This window comes from Pogona vitticeps, chromosome 4 (genome assembly GCF_051106095.1).
Source record: "Pogona vitticeps strain Pit_001003342236 chromosome 4, PviZW2.1, whole genome shotgun sequence".
Taxonomy (NCBI): domain Eukaryota; kingdom Metazoa; phylum Chordata; class Lepidosauria; order Squamata; family Agamidae; genus Pogona; species Pogona vitticeps.
The window spans coordinates 89,101,230-89,117,500 of record NC_135786.1 but is presented as its reverse complement, the minus strand read 5'-3'; the positions used below and the strand labels follow the sequence as shown (position 1 = coordinate 89,117,500).

The following is a 16,271-nucleotide window of genomic DNA, read 5'->3' as shown; positions in this document are numbered from 1 at the left end:
AGAGTGACATCCTCATGGCGCAGAAACTGTGGCTGTTATCTTGTTCTGTAAGTTACACTGTGGCAATTTTTCAGAAATAATATATTTCTGATTTTTCTCCTCAGGTGTCAAGGCTCCTGTGGAATCCATTTTGCCATGGATAAGTCATTGTGGGCCATGGGGGGGGGGAGAGAGAGAGGGGTCTTTGATTTCTGAAAATCAACACCACCAGGATTATTTTACCAGTGGTGTCAATTTTTGGAAATTAAAGATCCCCCCCAATCCCATGGCCCCTAATGGGTTCCCCACAATGAAAGGGATTCCTCAGAGGCCTTGGCAGGAGATAACAGGGAAGGTTGCCCAATATATCTGATGGGCACCAGGTTAGGAAACGCTACCTAATGACGTTATGGTATGAGACATGCATCTCAAAACTGTGGAGTAATCCATAGGTGTGGAGAATTCTGAAAGAAGCATGCTGTCAGGCATCAGTCTCCCGACCCTGATTTTTGATCATTCATTGAGTTCTACCCTCAAGCTGCCTCCTCTCCTTCATCCTGTTGCAAAAACAAAACAAAAAACAAAAAGTGGAGAAAAACTGGAAATATCCAGTGAAACCAAATCTAAAGAAGAAACAAATTCTCAAGATGGAGAAAAATGGCTTTTATTTATTCACTAAAAGAGCTTAACATGTCTCAGCCAACTAATTATTTCAGGAATTATTGCAAAGGAGAACAGGATGACGTAATGATTGCTGTGATAATGCATTCATAGAACAACACGCTAAAGACAAGTATAAGACAATTATGGATATGGACATGATTTAAATATTTTGCCTTTCTCTGTACTTTAGACTGGGCCTTAAGCCTAATGGCCACCTAGGACACTGAGGTCTGCCAACAGTGCCCCTCTCTTCAATTGCAAGGCTTTCACTGTAGCAGAAGACAGTTGTATCTACAATTCCCATTTGCTGTCCCCTCCCTTCTAATTTAGTTCTCTCTTTTTTGTCCACATTACTTTTAAGTTCTATTTTTATAGCATTTGGCATTGCCTTCATGTATATGCTTCACTTTCTGGAGAGATTGCTCTCTACGTTTTGTGGTATCTAACTTGGCTACTGTGTTAGAAGGCTGTGGAAAAAAAGATATACAGTGGTGCCTTGCATTACGACATTAATTCATTCCAGCGAAATTGCTGTAGAACGAAAACGTCGTAATGCGAAAAAAAGCCCATTGAAACGCATTGAAACCCCTTCAATGCGTTCCAATGGGCTGGAAACTCACTGTCCAGCAAAGATCCTCCATAGGGAGGCCATTTTTGGTGGAAGGAATCCGTCCCAGAAAACAGCAGGCAGCCATTTTATTTACCCAGCGGCCATTTTGAAACCGCCAATCAGCCATTGGAAAATCGTCATTTTGCGAAGAATTCGTTCCCAAAGCAGGGAACCGATCATCGTAAAACGAAAAAACCCTATTCAAACCATCATTTTGTGATCGCAAAAGCAATTGCAAAAATGTCGTCGTAATGCGGTTTCATCGTAATGTGGGGCAATCGTAAAGCAGGGCACAACTGTACTGTATAACTTGGCTAAAATATTGAGACATTGGAGGTTATCATTGTGGATTTTAATATGGGCTTCCCGTTTCCTACATTATTCAAGGACTGGCCTCTGTTCCTCCTTAGTGAGTGACAATATTTGCTTTGGGTGACCAAAAATGTTAATAGAGGTCCGTGTGACCAGGAAACTCGTTGAGACAGGATTCCTAATCACAGATATTTTATCTAAATATGTGATGATGATTGTTTCCCAACAGATCTGCCTGAGAGGGGCCACAGTGCATCTTCTTGCTCTTCAGTTACATGAACTTGAATAGAGTTTGGATAGGGCTTACAGTATATAGGATGTATTACAAGTACCGGTAGGATGTTGGGACATGGTGGCACTGTGGGTTAAACTGCAGTAGTCTCTGTGCTGCAGGGTCAGAAGACCAGCAGTTGTAAGAGCGAATCCACGTGACAGAGTGAGCTCCCATCACTTGTCCCTGCTCCTGCCAACCTAGCAGTTTGAAAGCATGTAAATGCAAGTAGATAAATAGGTACCACCTCGGTGGGAATGGCGTTCCACGTCTAGTCATGCTGGTCACGTGAACACGGAAACTGTCTTTGGTCAAACGCTGGCTCTACGGCTTGGAAACGGGGATAAGCACTGTGCCCTAGAGTCAGACACAACTGGACTAAATGTCAAGGGGAACCTTTAACTTTAAAAGTAGGATGCATGTATGGATGCGACATATGTATGCTGTGAAAATATATAATATGTATTGAATGTGTGATATTTTTAGACTGCAACTCCCATCAATGCTACCCAACCTAGCAAATTCTGAGAAATCATAAGAATTGCAGTCCTAAACCATCTGGACAGCCAGAGTTGTCTGTCTACCCATGGAATAATATATAGAAAGTCCGGTTTTGCTCCCTGGGGAGTCAGTACAGGCTACATCCCTTTCTCAATGTGATTATTTCACGTTTTGTTGAAATCCAGGAGTGTTCAGAAGTTTAAAATGGGCAAGGGGGACAGATTCCCCCCCCCATGATGTACAAGATGTACTGTAGTTTGTTCAGTAAGTGTCGTCGTCGTTTAGTCGTTTAGTCGTGTCCGACTCTTTGTGACCCCATGGACCAGAGCACGCCAGGCCCTCCTATCATCCACTGCCTCCCGGAGTTGTGTCAAATTCATGTTGGTTGCTTCGCAGACACTGTCCAGCCATCTCATCCTTGGTCGTCCCCTTCTCCTCTTGCCGTCACACTTTCCTAACATCAAGGTTTCTTCCAAGGAGTCCTCTCTTCTCATGAGATGGCCAAAGTACTGGAGCCTCAGCTTCAGGATCTGTCCTTCCAGTGAGCACTCAGGGTTGATTTCCTGCAGAATTGATAGGTTTGTTCTCCTTGCAGTCCAGGGGATTCTCAAGAGCCTCCTCCAGCACCACAATTCAAAGGCATAAATTCTTCGGCGGTCTGCTTTCTTTATGGTCCAGCTCTCACTTCCATACATCACGACAGGAAAAACCATAGCTTTGACTATGCGGACTTTTGTTGGCAAGGTGATGTCTCTGCTTTTTAAGATTCTGTCAAGATTTGTCATCGCTCTCCTCCCAAGAAGCAGGCGTCTTTTAATTTCGTGGCCGCTGTCTCCATCTGCAGTGATCATGGAGCCCAGGAAAATAAGTAAGTGTAGTGTATATCCAATCATGCCACCACAGGGTGTTTTTGTGATATTTCAAATTGATGTGTCCTGCCCTACCAAACCATTCATTCATGTGCTTGATGCAATACGCAGTTCTGTTAATTGTAGTACTGGTATGTTCAACACTGTACTCTTCCTAGATTTGTGATTTGGGTTGCTGCTTAAATCTGATAAAGCAAATGCAGACATTTCCTCCAGTGGAAAAATACCAGTTCTTTATTTAGGTGTAAATGGCAACCGACAGCAATAGAAAGTCAGTCCCTGATGCTTTGCCTGTCCAAATTATTGACTTCTTCAGAGGAACCACATCAAAGCTGTTACTTCAAAGCGCCTTTTGCTTTCTTACTACAGGAAGAAATACACTTCACTTTCTGATTAACAGGATAGTGTTGTGTAAATAACCTCCTTTTTAATAGCTTCAGAACCATTTTCATAGGAAACAAGCCAGGTCACTTAGTTACATATTGGATTGGGGAGGGTGGGGGGAGTTTTGAAAAAATATATATTGAGGAAATGTCTTAGGCTATTCACTGTATTTGTTATGCCATTTAGTATAGTCATAGCCTCAGTTTATTTGAGTTAGCTAGCTAGTAAAAAGAGAAAATTATAAACACTTAAAACCGTATCATTCTGCTACATTTTGCTTTCAGTGTTTGCACTAACTCAATCATTGCTGTAAGGAAATTAGACAAAAGTATATTAAAATGCTCTGCATGGGAACTATGCAGAAGGAGTGGTTGTTTGTTTTCTTCATTTCCCTTTCAAAATTAATATTGGATCCAAGAAGTTATTAAAATTCAGCATGAAAGAACTTTCTTGTTGGGAACAGGCTACCAGCCTGGGCCAGTTACTCTTATTTTAAACTAGAATAAAGTACATTTTGCTTGAGAGGGCAGAGACCCACATGAAGAGATAAGAAATGGGAGCAAATCCAGTACACTCAATGATTCCCTTTTGAAACTTTAAAGTGGATTTCCATGATTCTGAATGATATTAAAAAACTGAAGGTCCCAACAATATTAGACAAGCATACCACATGGAACCATTAATAAAAGACATAAGGAACTCTTTGTACAAGCTGGCTAAAATATGTAATATATAAGATGGAAGTGTGTATATATTCTGTGTGTACCTGTCGCAAAGAGTCATTGTCAGGATTTGAAATTTTTTAGGTATAAAGTGTTAAAATAATTAAGGGGAGTATAGAAAAGGTAGCTCTAGAAATCAAAGTGCTTTTATTTATCCATTTCGTTAGCTCAATTTTTACTTCACTCATCTAGTAGCAAGGCCACTACTGTGGGCTGCTTATAATGCAAACAACTACAAACATAAACTTACATTTAATAATAATAAGAAAGGAAACATTAAGCAAGCAACAACAATAACAATAATAATAACAATCCAGCCAGCCTAAATACGTAGTAAATTCTATACTAAGATATATGATGGTGGCAAGCATACATTCAGCCTATAAAATCTATAAAATCATGGGTCATTAAAATTAGAGTGACCAGACAAAAAAGTTAATTAAACAAGGGGAAGAGTATGAAAGTCTGAGTAAAGAACCAGGTCTTTACTTTTTTAAAGCAAAGACTTGAACAATAGTTTACCATAGTAACTAGATGGCGTGATATAAAAATATAATAAACAAATTTCAAAACAATTAGCTAGTTCTGCAGCTGAGCAAGGACACAAAACATCCAGACAGCTAAGCATGCTTATATTGCAATTTGTAAATATGGAGGTGGCAGTTCCTGTAACTTGCGCCCTTTATAACATGGACTCTTCGTAGTTGCAATGCTTTGTAGGTTGAATAGCTTGGAGCTATAATATTCTGGCATTCCAGTTTCTTGGTGCAACAAGCCTTTATTCCTCTAAGCTTTGCAGAATTTTAGTCAAAACAATAATGTTATCATCATAGTGGCAGCTTGCCAGAAATCAACTTGCAAAGAGGAACAATTGAGATTCCTTTCAAAAATGTCTTCCTGAATCTCATAGTCCCTGGAAAAGAGATTGTTTGCAGGTTGGGGAAAATGTGAAGAACTGAAATAACTATAAATATAGAGATAAACACACACACACACACACAAATAAGTAAAAAAAGTCAGCTTGCAGCCTGCATTGTTCTTCTGAGCTTCCATAGATTCAAATTAGCCTTGGTGGGTGAACACTTCAAGTAATTTGTGTGTGTGTGTGTGTGTGTGTGTGTGTGTGTGTGTGTGTGTGTGTGTGTGTTTAATATGCATTAAAGCCAAAGATTGCTTAAAGTTTTAGTGCTTTTTTACTTTTAAGAATTTTTTTTTAAAATGTGTTGTTTTAGGCTATAAGCTCTTGCATTTTTTAAAATGTAACTTAAAATATTCTTTCTGAATTTTTTTGTACTTTGGCTCCTGTATTTTTGATTGAATTCTGACTTCAAGTACTTGCCTGCAACTTATATTTATTTTCATATATTTTTAAGAATTTGTGCCCACAGTTTTTCACAGTTGTTAGACTTTTGTATTTTTACAGCAACTTTGTAAGCATTTTTGTGCTTATGGAATGGAAAAGCAATGTAGATAAATTAAGCTTGTAGAATTAGACAAACTGATTTTGCCTGGAATTATTGCAACAGTAAAAAGACTCCCACTATGATACTCAGATGAATTTTAATATGATTGTCAATGATTGTCTAGTTTTATTCTAGAACTAACCCTTAACTGGGATAAATGCCCGCTGTGATGAACACCGGCTTCTGGTTTTCTTCCGGAGGGTACTTAGGAAAATATCCAGCATCCCTGATTTAACACCACAACTGGCCTACTAGACTTTTTAAATGTGTCCTATGAGAATTGAATCTGGACTTTGGCTTATAGGGACCACAGAGCAGTCGGAAAGCATGTGCACTGCACATAAACATTCCCATAGACATTCTGGAGCTGGCAATTTTCCTGCCTGGAAATCTTGAAGAGTTATTCCCATCTGTTTAGACCACAGTGGGTGAAGTCAAGCAACACTCATGTGTTTTTTAAAAGGGCACCTTTGAACAGCCCTTCTCAAGGAGACACAGTGGGAAACTGAACTCCCAGCCTCTGGCTCAGCAGCCAGAGACCTAAGCCACCGAGCTATCCAGCAGTTCCCTACTCTGCTCCTGGGGAGAGCCAAGAACAAGTGATAAACTTAGGCTTTTATGCTTCATGTGGGAAACAATCTGTATTTCTGCTGGCCATGTAGGGCCTGTTTTTAGAATTCAAAACTTACCATATTTTTTTGGTCCATAAGACGCACTTCCCCCCCCCAAAAAAAGTGGGGGGAAGTCTGTGCGTCTTATGGAGCGAAGGTGGTGATTTCGCCCCCACTGGCCCGTGGGGGGAGCCTCCCAAGGGTCCGAGTGAGCCTTCCATGACCCTTGCAGGGCTCCCCCCACCCCCCACGGGGCCAGCAGGGGCGAAATCACCAGCTTCCAGGACCTTTTCTGAGCCTTTCAGCCTCACAAAAAGTCCTGGAAGCTGGGGATTTTGCCCGCGCTGGCCGGGTGGGGGTGGGGAACATCACAAGGGTCTGAGTGAGCCTTCTAGGACCCTTGCAACGCTCCCCCCAGCCCCCACGGGGCCAACGCGGGTGAAATCGCCACCTTCTGGGACTCTTTTGAGGCTTGGGAAGCTTCAGAAGAGTCCTTGAAGGTGGCAATTTCGCCCCCTCTGGCACCATGGGGGGGGCAGGGCGAGCCTCCAAAGGGTCCTGGAACACACCCTAGGACCCTTTGGAGGCTCCCCCCACCCCCCACCCCTACGGTGCCAAAGGGAGCTAAGGTGTGTTCCATAAGACGGACTTCTCCATAAGGCTCACCAGATTTTTAGGAGAAGAAAACAGATTAATTTTTCCCTGTTTTCTTCTCCTAAAAATTTTGTGCGTCTTATGGAGAGGTGCGTCTTATGGAGCAAAAAATACGGTATTTTCTTTTTTTTCTGAACTGTGGTAATATGAAGAGAGTCAAACAGCAAATAACTGAGTAACTAATCTGGCTGATTTTGGAGTTGTAACAAGCAATTTGGTGACTTCAGTTGAGCAAACTTATTGAGAAATGCACAAACAGCTGGCACAGCTCTGTTGCACACGTGACTTATCTGTTAACAGGGTCTGCAGCAGAAACATGCGCTGTTCCTTATCATGTGGGGTTTAGCTAATCTTTGAGATCCAGTTTGGAAAATACAGTCTTTTCCCAAGAATTTTGTAAGCAGTAGACTGATGACTAAAGGAAGATAGTCCAGGGTAAACACATCATGTTCATAATGTGAGGAAACATTTCACATCCAAGCTTCCCTCACTCCCACCCCTTCCATCATAGAACTGAGGATTTCTCTTCACAGATATTTTTACTCCCAACACCCCCATGCCTAACAAATTGGCTTCCTTAATCCCTTTTATATTTAAAGTGGGATTAAAGAGCCACATTTGAAATTAATCCATTGTATGCGTCCTTTTTTCAGATGTTCTCAATGCTTGCCTGTTGTACAGATTGCAATCATCCAGAGCCCAAACTGAGATCAGAAAGAGTCTGTGAAGCTTTATTTATAATTTGTAATAGGGCAGTTCCATCTTCTGGGCAGAGGAATCTGACAGCATAATCCAGTGCATGTTCACTCTGAAGTACGTGCCATTGTTTTCGATGGGGTTTACTCTCAGGGAAGTGTGCATGGGCTTGCAGCCTGCATTGTTCTTCTGAGCTTTTTTTCTGATCACTGCAGGAGGCTGCACCAGAGAAATAATATATTGAACAAATAGAGGAAAAGATTGCAGAAGTAATTTGCCAGGGATTAAATAAAGTTCCTCACCCTTGAGTTTGATAGACTTGATGAGGTATTGGCTGTGCCCCAAGCTCCAGACAATAGAGACACTAATTAAAATAGAATATAAAACATTTGGAAGAGTTCATGGGAGAGTAAAATGCTACAGCACTAGCTTTCCAACAGTCTCAAAGTGATTCTAGAGAACTGAGACCCATAGGAGAGCTTTTTTAAAAAATACATCTTTTACAGTTAAGCTTTTGATGTTCTGTGCTGGCCATAATCCAAAGAACTACTTTAGGTGTCCCTAGGTTCTTCTTTGTGGCCTCTGTGAATCACACTATGAGTAATCCGCGCATGAGCGGGGCCTTGCTGGAATATTCTAGAGCTTCTGTGGTAGCAAAAGAAAATACATTAGTATAGACTCCTCCCCCTGGTATATGTACCTTGGCACCAAGGCTCTCCCTTCTGTTTCTTTCAACCACCGCATTGCTTCTGCGAGAAATCTGAAAATGAAAGTAGGAAAGTTATTGAACTTTATTTATTACTTTCAAAACAAGATACACACTGGCATTAGGGCCGAAGCGTTGTCCCTCGTTCCATTGTTTTCTTTTCAAAACCGGTTCTCGGTTCATGGCCTTTTCAGGCCCATTTAAAAGCTGCATAGGCTGCGATAACGAGATCCCACTCTCTGATGCCCTCCCTAAATGCCCTTTTTTGCCTCAGTGAGGCCATCAAACTTCCTCGTACACTGACTGCAAAAATGTTCAACGCTGAGTTCTCCGCAGTCGTCTCTCTAGACTCAAACCTTGGCTCTGGGAGCAATCCCTAAAGCCATGGATGAAGCTGTTTACGAAGCGACAAAACAGCGCCCGTCAGCTACTGCATCTCATTCCAATCAATAACCTACTCTCCCCTCAATATTGATGGTCACGTGAGTGGACAAAGCCAAACATTTGACATCAAAACTCTCGACATCGAAAACAGCCTCTAAGAAAAAAACATCCATGGATGCTTCCTCGGCACCGGAACCATCAACTCTGAAGAAGGCTAAGTCTTTGAAATCGAAGCCTTCCAAAACCGTTTTCCTGACTCCACAACTACCGGAGTCTAGAAACCTCATCTACACTGGTTCTCTTTCAGATGAGGAGGCACTTCCACCTCATCAACCTCACCATCGCAGTCTCCTGAATGGGAACAGCGTGTTGATCGACTCATGGCTTCCCCTGATAGCCTGCAACAATCCTCAGGCTCTCCGAGTGAGTATTCACAAATTGCCTCGTCAGACATCCATGGCGCTAAACACAACCAGAAACTGTGCCTTACTTTGCCCCTGTAGGCCTACCACCTCGGCCTCCGGCACATCAACAAAGGCATCAAGCCTGTATGAGTGTCCGCTTGCCTTCTTGTGGGGAAAGAGAGCTCGCTCAGCACCATCATCAGGATGCCATTTGCCCCGATCGGTACCTAATGGAGAAGCCTGCCAAGCACTATCGGCCAGTCGCTTTTCCTGGTCTGGCAGCACTACCCCTGCAGGATGTCTCTGCTAGGGAGCCTTCAGTGTCGAACCTTGGTCATCTTATTACCATGATCGCCCAGGACTACCTGGCACCTCTTATCTGGTGGCACCTAAGAGCCCCAACCAAGCCAATCGATACTCTTCAGCTCCAGGCATGTTGCAGCACCAGCAAATTACTATTTTCCTCCCTCATCCTGCTCATCACTGGCGTCTGTCTATTTCACTGTAATGCAGTGTGGTCCATTGATGCTTTTACCACCTTGACAGCTCTCTCAACACTGACAACAACCTCCATTTCGACATACCTCAATACCGACCCTTTCAGTATTGATATTGAACGCTGTCCATGGATGCAACTTCCATGTCAGCAGCAGTCAAAGACCCTCGCTATCAACCCCTGTCCATGGACACACCTTCAACGTCCATACTGACCAGTGACCCTCAACATTGACCACTGTCCACCAATGCCCCTTCGACATCAACAGCTCGGCGTCGACACCAATATTTTCAGCACCAGCCACTCGATGCCAATATCGATCGATAATTGATTGACTCAACGCAGGATGCCGATCCATCTGATCATGGTTCTAGGCCTCAAACACCATCAGGATTTTTAACATCACCGGCTTTTGACCTGGCAGACACAGACCCTCCGTCACCAGTAGAGGATTTTCAAACCTATGCTCAACTAATGATTCGTATGGCAAAATACCTTGACCTACAAATCCATAGACCCACTACTGGAGCAGCAGATCATCTTTATGATCCCATCTCTAAAGATACTATCACGCCGGTCCATATCTCCATTCTCCATTCTCTCCTGAGCACACCTAGACATTCTTCGACCAAACCAGTATCATCTCATTTGGCATCAAAACACATAGACAACCTTTATCAAGCATATGATCTGGGCACAGTCTTTTACAGAAACAACCAGATCCCAATTCCATATTTGTCAAAGCTTAACAATCTCGCTATCGACACAGACAAATACGAATACCACCTAATAAAGACAGCAGGCTCATTGACTCCATAGGCAGATGGCTATACTCTTCTGCCGCCTTCATCATGAGAATTGCCAACTAGCAGGGAGCTATGTGCACCTACCAACGTTTTCTCTGGACAATATGTCTACCTTTATTGACTTCCATTCAGACTCACAACAGCTCCCCTAGTGTTCCCCAATTGCATGGTCCTGTGGCAGCTTACCTCAAACTTCACAAAATTCACATCTCCCGTACATCGATGACTGGCTGCTTGTAGCATGCTCCTATCACAAAGCACAACGAGACATTCGCTTCACTTTGTCTCTTCTCCAGGATCTCGGCTTTGCAGTAAATCTACACAAATCCAAGTTAAAACCCACAAGGCTGGTTCATTATATAGGAGCAATTATAGACGCCAAACATGCTCGGGTGTTTCTTCCAAGAGACAAATGCCTCAAGCTAATCTCCTTACTTTGTGCCTTCACTCCTCATGGGCTCGTATCTGCTTTAACAGTCCAACGTGTTTTTAAAGCACTGTGGTGTCAATGACTGCTGTGGTTCAGCATGTTTGCCTTAAAATAAGATTACTCCAGGCATGGTTCCTAGCCTTGTTCAACCCATTGACAGACTCACCACATATGTTGCTGCGAGTCACTCCAGAACTCGCCTCCCAGCTTGCACGGTGGCACTCCAGTCAGAACCTGTTGATGGGATGGCCCTTTCAACAACCCCGCCCACAAATCCAGGTTAGTACAGATGCCAGCCTTACTGGCTGGGGTGCCTATTGCAGATCCCTGCGAATCCATGCCCGGTAGTCACAAAGAGAGAAACTCCTCCATATCAATGAGCTAGAACTCTTAACACTAATAAAAGCTTGCAAAGCTTTCAAAAACCATCTCATGGGCAAAATTGTTCAAATAGCCACAGACAACACCACCATGATGTATTATATTCTCAAACAAGGGGACACTCACTCCCCAAGTCTTTTATACCTCGCTGTCAACCTCTCTCATCACATTTGTCTCTCATGATGCCTCTCTCATCACATTTGTCTCACGGCAATATATATATAGCCGGTCAAGACAACCATCTGGCAGATTTGCTCAGTCGGGGGGGGGGGAAATCAAGCCCACAAATGGGAGTCAGATCAATCTGTTTTTCTCTCAATGTGCAAACGATGGAGCACACCCACCATCGACCTCTTTGCCTCCCAGGTAAACTGGAAATACAAGTGTTACTGCTCCCATGCAGGAGTAGGTAAGAACTCCTGCGCAGACGGATCCATTGGCCATTGGCCAAAGTCACTCATTTACCTGTTTCCACTGTTCTCACTCCTCCACAAAGTTATAGTTCGGTTTCAGCAGGACACGCCCAATACTGTCCTGATAACTCCATGGTGACTGCGACAGCCATGATTCACATTTCTCCACCAGCTGTTGTCTGACATTTATCACCTGCCCCGTCTACCTCACCTGCTCATACATAACAAAAATCAAATTCTCCACCCAGATCTCCCTGCTCTTCATCTCACAGTGTGGAGGATTCAGCCTCACTGATGAATGTCATTCATCATGCAAAGAAACCTTCAACTAGGAAGGTCTATATGTATAAATTTGAAAAAAAAATCAAGCTTTTACTGCAGCGTCATCTTTCTCCTCAACCAACTCCTCTCTTACCACTTTCTTATGTTTTTTAATGCAGTTAAAAACTAAGGGTCTTTCTGTCTCATCCCTCAAGGTCTACCTTTCTTCAATTGTGGCTTATCAACCACCAACCTCTCAGGCAACTAAATTTTTCAGACACCCTACTCTGAAACATTTCTTAAAGGGGCTATCACACCTCTAGCACAGATGTCCACCTTTCACCACCTCAGTGGTCACTGACATTCGTCCTTCAACAACTTACAAGGGCCTTGTTTGAGCCCCTGATGTCAACTGACCTCAGGTTACTTACCTTCAAAACGATATTTCTTGTGGCCATCACATCATCTCAAAGTCCTAGTGAAATTGTGGCCTTAAGGTCTGACTACCCTTATGTCCAATTTTATCCAGATAAGATTAAACTTTTTGTGGATATTTCTTTTCTACCCAAGGTTGTCTCCCAGTTCCACCTATTCCAACCTTTAGTTCTTCCTTCTTTTTTTCCGTCTCTTTCTACTCGTCAAAAAAGGATCCTCCGTACTCTTGATGTAAGACAGGCTCTGGCTTTTACATAGCCCACACTCAATCCTTCAGATGCTCAGCTAGACTTTTTTTCAGCTACCAACTTCCTGCCAAGGGTCTTCAAGTTACCTTGCAGAGAATATCTAACTGGGTTACGTCTACCATCCAGCTTGCTTATCAGCTTGCTCGAGTTCCAGTGCCACAGAATATCCGCCCTCTTTCTTGGGTGTTGGCAACATTTATGGTGTTTCTTCAGGGCATTCCCGTACCAAACATCTGCACCTCTGCCACATGGTCACAGCCATCCACGTTTATCAATCACTACAGATTGGACCTTTGGCAGTAATCTGATGCTGCTTTTGGGCATGCTGTGTTATCATCTACCTTGACGTGATACCGTTCTCCAGGTACGGTAGCTTTTTAGTCATCCGTAGTGTGATTCACAGAGGCCATGAAGAAGAATGACAGGTTACCTACCTGTAATTGTAGGGTGTGATTCACACTATGAGTAATCTGCCCATGGAGCCTCGTCGGAATATTCTAGAGCTTCTGCGGTAGCAAAAGAAAATACATTAGCATAGACCCCTTCCCCTTGGTATATGTACTTTGGTACCAAGGCTCTCCCTTCAGTTAGGTCAACTGCCACATAAAGAAAAGGGTGTGACAGTGGGGTCGGGACGTGTGAATCACAGGGGTCCACTCCAAGAACTACAATTACAGGTGGGTAACTTGTTGATTTGCTTGCACCCAGTGGGATTCAGGCTCTTGAATCCCCACTCACCTACCTTTTAACTACAGAACCCCTCACAGGCTGCAGAATAAGCTACTTTGGAAACTATTTCAAATGAATAGCTTTCAAGAAAGGCTGCTGTTCATAATGTATGAGTCCAAAGCCCAATAGAAGTTCTCTAGTTTCCCACAACAACAATATTGGTATCTATTACAGTGTGATGGTTCATGCTGACCCTTTTGAGAACTGTATATCTTTTAGACAACTAGCAGCACAATCAATTGATGTTGGTCCTGATGGGGTACATAGAGGGCAAAAAGGTCTGATATAATAAGGTGAAATAAAGATTATTATATATCACAAGGTGGGCTCTTGTGATGTCACACCAACTGGAGCTATGAGTGGTGTGTGTGTGTGTGTGTAAATTCTCTGTGTACAACACAAAGACAGACATCATTATACTGACCTTCTGAGCCCTGTACTAGTGGGAAGTGGAAAGAAGATGGGTGTCCAATCATTAAAGCAACTACAAACACTAAAATCATACTTGCTCCATCTCTGGGGAAATGGTGTTGAAGTAAGAGAAAGCTTGATTTTAGTTGTCTGGTGGGTTCAGTACCACAACACCTATTTCCTTCTCACTTCCAAGTAGTGTCAAGGTTCACTGGCTGTAAACCCAGGAAAGCTTAGCATATCTGCTAGCTCTTCCAATTATTGATCAGAAATGTTTATTAATTAACAGCATAACTTTATTTACACTTAAAATAGTTTTCAGCAGGATTTTATTAAGGCATATCCATACATTGCTGGCAATATCTATGACAATTACAATCATTTTCTAAAGGAATGAAAGACATTGAGACAATTGGTATAATTTCAAGGGAAATGTCTTTATATTAAGCTCAATTTGAAGTATTTTAACCTAGAATGTTTACCAAGAAGAATGTGTTGGATCCACCCTTAATCATACTTACAATGTAGCTGTTGAAATTAAGTGGGACCTCGGTTGACTAATTTAAGTTCCATTTATTTCAATACATGGTGAGTTTTGATCTTATACAATGGCGTAAGTTGTGGATTTAACACAGTGGCCGATATCCTGTGGTAAACATCTCTGTGTGCAACAAAAATTGTGCAAGTAGTTACGCTATTTGGTAAAGTATTTGGTAAAAACAGTTGCATGACTGTTTGTGCAATAAGTCACACAACATACACCTTAACAAAGAGCACAAGGGCTCGTAAAACATTAGATGCACAGAGAAATCAACAGGATACTCATGAGTTTTGTGAAAATAACCTTGATTATCCATTTCTACATGATAGTTTTTGTTTGTAGTTTCCAAGATTAAAACAAGATGCCAGCAGTCCTTCTTGTACTGCACATTCTTAAATAAAGTAGAGATCATTTTAATTCAGGGCAGTCTGCACAGTTTAAGTGATTCATGAATCATATAATTTTGTTCAAGATCCAGGCAATGCTTTTTAAAAAGATTATTATTTGCACAAATAATCATGTTGCCCAATGTAAGAGCTGTAACAAAAATTCCTTGCCATTTTTTCCATGTGTAGAACAATGTTCAGTTTGTCACCCTTGCCTGTGAGGAGGAGAAAGGTGAGAATTTAAATCCCCACTACAGAGATTTTTGAACTAGTGATGGGCAGTTTTCAGGGAATAGTGATAAAATACATGATGGTTTTTAAAAAGCCAGTTAGGTTGCCATCTGGAACCAACACAATGAAATTCATGAAAATATGCACCCTGGAAAGATAATGAATGACTGGGATCTTGTTCCTTAACTTATGCCTTTAAAAGGCTGATGATATCACTAGAAGGGTTGATTTTGGTTTTAGAAATCAACTGTCAATATTTGAAATTTTCTGTTCTATAAGAATTTAAAAGGATAATGGGTGGTAGAGGGGGGAAAGCCTTAAAAGTAAAGTACAGTAAAAACCACAAGTTGGAACTGCTACTATGAGTTAATTCATAACACATTAAGTGTACCCCAAACAACTGGCAGATCAAGGTTATAGACATATAAACAATGACAACTAAATGTTGAATACCTTTTATTGAAGTAGCACCATCTTTCAGAAAAGTATTGATATTTGAACTCTGGGGAATTCAACAATATGTTATACTTAAGTACCAAGAACAAAGGTACAATTTACCTAAAGTTAAAATATAGTCTAAATAATGAATATTGTGTAAACAATTTTGTCAACTTTAGGAAACAGAACAAGATCTGAGTCGATGGAGATTTGTATTAGACAAGAACATCTAGAAAATCCTACAAGTTGAAAATCGTAAGTTAGCAAAACAAGATAAGGGGAAGTGAAAACAATTTGTAAGAGTTATAAATATGTGGAGGTAAGACACACACACAGCATGCATCAGGGCATTCATTCATAACAAGACAGCTTTGCATTATGCTACACACACTGAATATCAACTACTCTCATATCATGGGGCAGAGCAGCAGTGGCACCAAATAATCAACAATGGGATTTTTTACATAGATTTTAATAGTCAGACTGGGTGATAACTTTATTTACTATTTTTTCTGTGTGTATTATTAATATGCTTAGAGGCTAGAAATGCTTTTTATTTTATAAACTCTTATTCTAAGAACTTTGTTTTTTCTATGTATTTGCAAGAGGTTATTAAGGTTTTTAAAATGATATTGCTTTGATTATTAAATTATGTATTCTAGAGATGTATTCTCTACCACTATGGGCTATTAAGCTTTTGCATTTTTGTAACGTAACCCTGAAATACTTTAATTGGTCTTTTTTACCCTAGAAGAAATGCTTCTATATTTTTGATTTAAGTATGTGCTTACAGTTTAAGTTCAGTTTTCATGCATTTTTTAGCATATGTGCCTACA

The 16,271-nt window shown here is 41.6% G+C and overlaps 1 protein-coding gene and 1 long non-coding RNA gene across 4 annotated transcripts in view; one reads left to right on the top strand and one right to left on the bottom strand.

The window, feature by feature from the left end:
• The window catches only part of LOC144588798 (uncharacterized), a 349,859-nt gene that overhangs the window by 214,839 nt on the left and 118,749 nt on the right, over window positions 1-16,271 (top strand). The gene's annotated exons all lie outside the window — the stretch shown is intronic.
• LOC140706683 (uncharacterized) lies at window positions 7,158-10,646 on the bottom strand. The gene is made up of 2 exons (XR_013544507.1): window positions 8,436-10,646; window positions 7,158-7,954 (listed from the first exon to the last, which is right to left on the bottom strand). It is a non-coding gene; the product is annotated as an uncharacterized LOC140706683 (long non-coding RNA).